This window comes from Sciurus vulgaris (genome assembly GCF_902686455.1).
Source record: "Sciurus vulgaris genome assembly, chromosome: 1".
NCBI classification, from domain to species: Eukaryota; Metazoa; Chordata; class Mammalia; order Rodentia; family Sciuridae; genus Sciurus; species Sciurus vulgaris.
In genome coordinates, this window is record NC_136461.1 from 129,651,905 (window position 1) to 129,657,904 (window position 6,000).

The following is a 6,000-nucleotide window of genomic DNA, read 5'->3' on the forward strand; positions in this document are numbered from 1 at the left end:
CTTTTGAGGACATATATTTTTAAACCTAAGTTTGATCATTCAAGAAGAACTAAGTTTCAAAAGTGGACTGGGGTCAATTAATGAAGAAAAATAATGCTGAGGAACTGGAACTTTATTCCAGGGTTGATGAATAGCCTTTAGGCAGAGGCACAGTGGTCAAGAACACAGACTTTAAAGGAAGACATTTTTTTTTTTTTTTTTTTTTGGTTTGTTTGTCTGTTTGTTTTTGTGGTGCTGGGGATTGAACCCAGGGCCTTGCGCTTGTACCGACTGAGCTATATCCCCAGCCAACACGTTTAAAATTCAAATCTGAGCTCTTCTACACATTAGCAATTCCTTGGAGCTCATGAAGTCTCCACCTCTTCACCTATAAAGTGAGGATCAGTGACTACCAACATAAATGACCAAGAGAGAATAAAGCACTCAGATAATGACTGACATAAGAAACTTTCAGGACTTTTGTATGGTCATAAGGCAGCAACTATAACGATCAAGGATGCATGCAGGACAGTTTAATAGCAGTATGCATGATGAATGGAAGAGCAAAAACCTAGAAATTAGGAAGGTCTCATTTGTACATGATTGCTGGAAGAATGGAAAGAAGGCACAAGAATCAGGAAGCATGATGCAATAAGATGACTAAAAAAATATTTGAGGCGAGAATGAAAAATCAAAAGTGACCTTTTGAATAACAACAAATCCCACCATCCTGTATAACAATAATGCACCAATAAAAACGTGGAATAAAAAAGATGACCTTTAAGGGACTGGGGTTGTGGCTCAGTGGTAGAGCACTCACCTAGCATGTGTGAGGCACTGGGTTCAATTCTCAGCACTGGGTTCAATTCTCAGCACTGCATATAAATAAATAAAAATAAAGGTCCATCAAAAACTAAAAAAAATAATTTTTTTAAAGATGACCTTTTGATTTTAAGCCTGGATGACTAAGAAAATGTTAATTTCATTAATATATTGATGAAATCAGGGGGAAAAGAATACATTTGCAAAGCTACTGATTCAAAATAATAAAATGAATGCCAGCAATAGTTTATCAAGGAGAATAATAATAAAAAAGAAAAACCTGAAGATTAGGCAAGAAAATGAGACTGGTGGTACAGAACAAGGTGCCTCAGCAAGTGGGAAGAGGGGGGCAGTTGAAACCATGGGGCTGTGGAATCACTAGAAGAGAAAACTCAACTCTAAAAAGAAAGATGAGACCCAAACCTAAGGTAAGAGCCAATATTATAAAAGGGAAAGAGAACATGAACAAAGGCCCCAGAAGGACAATTTGGAGGTGCTGGCTTACAGAAGGCATGGAGAAGACAGGTCTTCACAGCACTTTTCATTCTACAGCTCTTCAAATGCCCATCATAACTTCAGATTACAAAATGAACTGACTCATGATAATACGATTATTATAGGGGACTTATAAGAGCCTGCAAGTTACAGAAGTGTTCCAACTCAATCCCCAAACAAGACAGAGCGGGTAGAATGATAATGATTGTAATTAGATATTTTTTCAGTATCCGGAAGCTCAAAGAACTGCAACTCATGAAAGTTCTCATCTTCCTTGATGTCCATCCACACATCTGATTCTACTGATTACTCCTCTTTGTAGAAACCCCTCTCCCATTCTCTACTCTGACAGCCCATTCTCACATCCTCCCTCTTCCACCACCACCATTTTGTCTTCTCTTTTTATGTTAACTAGTTTCTCCCAAAAAAAAAAAAAAAAACAAAACAGATCAGGGAACAGATTCTTTAGGCAATTACACAATAGCTATTTTGTACAAATTAGTTTTTAAATAGGAATCTAATACTCCCATGCCTTAGGCACTTAATAAATTTTGTGTTCATTTCCCTAACAAAGAAAAAAGTCCAGTAGATTTTAAACTCCAGGGATCAACCTTGATACTTTTTTTGTATTACTCATAGGACCAAAAATAGTTGATTTATTTCTGACTACTCATGAATATATGTCCCCAAAAGAATTTTGAGGTTAAACTGGAAAATAAACTTTCAATTCCTTTCCACCAGAAACAAGATAGCTCTTAATTTTTGAAAATACAGACAAAGAGCAATAGGTCCATAGCCTCTTCCCATTCCACAACTGAAAGTCAACAGTCTTAACATAATGTATAAAGAGACTTTGCTGGGGCTCAAACAATTTGGTGTTGCACAACTATAAAATACACTAACAACCAACATAAACCAAGAGAAATCAGTAGCAGATATGCCACTTAGATATGACTAATTATCATTCTGAACTGCCAGTAAAAGCTTAAACTTTTACTCTCTTTGGGTTTCTTCTCAAATACATATTACAATTGGTCATACTTTATAAACTTCAGCATCTTCCTTATTTCTTTACACAAACAATTGTCACATCTGCTACAAAACTAAAACAAATTAAAATACTATATTATGACACATATCTTACTGATGCATTTTAAGAGGCTATTAAAATACCAAAAATTAAATAAGCAATTTCAATCTTTCTAACTTTTTAGGGCCCTCTTTGTGCTCTTTTAAGCATATTAGCAATATTATAAGTTCAACTGGATCCATAAAAATAATGCTTAATGATATTATTCAAGTTTATAAAAAATTAAATAGCTATGAGAGTTACAATTTATGACACACAAATTTACCATGGCATAAAACAGTGACTAAGGCAACATCCCTCATCTTCTTAGTTAAGAGCATTAAAAACGAGTTTAATATTTTAATAATACATCACAAGAAACTAAACATAAAAAAGATAATATTTCAGTTTCTAGCTATTTATCCTTTAGACAATTTTCAATGCACATGATTATTTGTGTGTCTATTTTGCCATTTCAAAGAAAGAAGACTAAGATAAACAGTTTTGTAAGGCAATTTGCATAAATAGGAAACAAGGAAGAGCAAAAAAAAATCCAAATCCAGCTTCTTGGATTAAGTACACCTGGGTATATACAGACATCGCTACTAAAAAAGCAATGGGATCTTGAGCAGTTTAATCTCTCAGAGTCTATTTATAATCTACAGAATTGGGAAAATGCTACTTATTTTGGTGTTATGAGAAAGCTATTATCAAGAACAAGAACTAAAATACTATGGATGTTTTTGATTCTTTTCAAGCACAGTTCCCAAATAAAATGCCACACAATTTAGCCTAAGATTTCAGACTACACATGCTTAAATAAAGACTGCTGTTTATGATTTTCTCAGTTCTGTTTTCCCTGGAAACTAGCACCACGATGAACACAACAGTACACCTTTAAAAAATACAAGTTAGTGATTAAATCAACAAAGTCTTCAGCTTTTCTGCACACAAAAACACAAGAATATCACAGGGATTTGCTTTCTGTCTTAATAGTAAGCAATGCAGTATCATCCTTCCACTTCCGGCTTGACTCCCTATGGCTTACTTTTCAAAATATTTAAACCCTACTGCTTCTCATCTGCCATCCCCCAAAACAAAGCTCTGGGCCACTGGTTTTCCACTTTACCTTTTTTTCACAAATTGGCCACTTTATGTTCAAGGAATTAAATGTTTTCATCTGACCATATAGTAAATTTATTTTGAAAAATGTACTGGAAAAACAAAATGTAAACTTTTAGTAACCTGCTTTATGAAGTCTTCCAGTCACATGTGAACTTACCATTAAGCTTTGTGTAAACATATTACTCAACCTGTTTCATATGAAAGTATCACATCTGGCCTTGGACATTCTGAAAGTTTCACCATGTTACATTTCAAAACATTGGCCTTTTAAAAGCAATTGATAATTGAAAATGTGTAAACCAAGTTCAGCAATAAAGAAAATTAGTTATGCAACTTTTAAAAAGAATAAGGCATGTTAATAAAATGGAGGGATATTTGTGATGTATTGTTGGCCAATAAAAGAATATACTACATATGATTCTAATTTTGTTTCTAAAGCATAACCCTCATATACACAGGGAAAAAAAAAAAAAAAGTCCTGAATGGTTATATACACTTGAAGTCTGGTTACCCAGTAATAAAGGAAACATGGGAGTTGGAGGGCAGGGGAGAGGGCTGGCGTCTTCATTGTTTGGCAGCTTAATTTTTTCTTAAAGGGCAAACAGTATTTTGTAATTTAAAAAATTAAAGACGTACTCCTCCCTACCCAAATTCTTCTGATTTGTTCAAAACATAGCTATGATTTCTCAAGTTTAAAAAGAGATACGAAAACAAAATAATAATTGAAAAGAAAATCTTGGATCTGCAAAATCACTCCCTTTAGTTCTACTCCTGGGTCCTCCCTCTGCTGGTGTTTAAAATGTCCCAAGCAATACGACAAGCACGGCACTTACCACAAACAGTAGTACGCTCAAACAACAACAAAAAAGTAAGAAAGAAAATGTTAGCGGCTGCTCTAATCTCGTGAGTCCCTTCCCAGCCCCCATGGCATCCCGAGCCCTATGTAGGCTGGATTCTTTTCCTTCAAAACCAAAACAACAGAAAGTCGCCGGATGGATCTGAAAGGCCCCGAAGGGCCGCAGGGATCTGACAACGCCAGCGTCGGGGTCACTGCCGTCCCCAAGCCCAGGCCAGAGCCGCAGGACGGGTCCGAGGACGCGGTACCCGGGCCTTCCCGGGTCCCTGGCCTCCTGCCCCTCCGTGTCCGGGACCCCAACATCAGGCCCCGTCTGGGCCCCCGAGCCCTCTCTGCCCGGGATCCCGGACCTCCTGGCCCAGACACCTGGGGTCGGTCTCCGAACGCGCCCCCTGTCACCCCCGGACAGGCCAACCCCTAAAACCCCAAGCAGCAGCGTTACCTGTGGCGCGGCGGTAGGTCCTGCCTGCCACAGCGGCGTGTGAACCAGGCACTAGGACTCTGCAAGTTCCGAGGCAGCCGGCCGCCGCCACCACCACCACAACAACACCGCCGCCGCCGCCGCCGCCGCCGCCGCCGCCGCCGGGGGGAGGGGCGGGGCCCGACCTGCGACGGGGGCAGCCGGACTGTCCCAGCCTCCAGTACCGCCTGAGAGCTGGGCATGCGCGGAAAGCCCTAGGAGAGACTGACGCTCCGTCAGGAGGCCGAAGTCAACAAGGCCTGGGGACGCCCCCATTTGGCTCCGCCCATTTTGGACTCGCCCCGCCCCAAAACCCAAACAACGCGAGGCTTGTCAGGAGCCTGGAGAAGACAGCGATAGGAGGAGATCCCGCGAGAGCAAGGCCTCTGCCTCCCCGCCTCTTTACCACATTTGGACCGGATGAGCGCACTGGTAGCGGTGTGGTCAATGGTTAGTCACTGTGGAGGTATTGAGGATGCAGGCACTTCCAGGTCTCCGCCGCGCTTGGGGACAAGGTCTTACGGGTGTTGCACCATTTTCAAAATGCTTTCCTGGGTTGGGGGCGATGCTTTTTGGGAAGGTGCTCGCTAACTGATCAGAAGTACTCAGGATTTTCCTCATAATTGGGCCACTTTAAAGTGTCCACTTAGCGTCCCGAAGTCCAGCCCCCTTAAGCGCTTCCTGAGCCTGCGTGTTCTCCGGGTGCGGCGTGAGGCTCTCGCCTCCGGTTCCTACGTGTGGATCTACGGATGCCTGAGACTTTGTCCTGACTCAGAGATGGAGCTCTGGGCGTATTGGGCTTGAACATCCCACATGGGCATAGCATTCAACAAACTGAAGATACTGTGTCAAGCAAGTTTCTCTTAGTGTGCTTATGACCGATTATCTGAAGGAAAGATTGTTGAGGAGGAGAGAAAGCTGAGTAGAATGACATATTGATCAAGCAAGGAAAGCACTGCCAGTAATGATCCTCGATTGTAAACGTGTTATTCCTGCTTTTAAGACTCCTAGAAAACTACACATAATTTTTTTCCCAGTGGATTATAATATCCATAAAAGGTATCACGTCTCTCCTACCCAGTGTCACATTGTTCTGCTTTTCTGTTCACTAGTCTTTCTGTGTGTGTTCCCCTCCAAACCACTAGTTGGTTAGAGCATGATTCCATCGCATTGCTTGAATTGTATTGATTTTCA

General features: G+C 40.7%; 1 protein-coding gene across 1 annotated transcript in view; it reads right to left on the bottom strand.

Annotated features, from left to right (window-relative positions):
* PCMTD1 (protein-L-isoaspartate (D-aspartate) O-methyltransferase domain containing 1) overlaps positions 1-5,015 on the bottom strand; it is a 79,910-nt gene extending 74,895 nt beyond the window's left edge. The window contains exon 1 of the mRNA XM_079136776.1: positions 4,789-5,015. The gene's annotated coding sequence lies outside the window, so the exon portion shown is untranslated. The remainder of the gene's footprint in view (positions 1-4,788) is intronic.
* Positions 5,016-6,000: the final 985 nt, after the last annotated feature.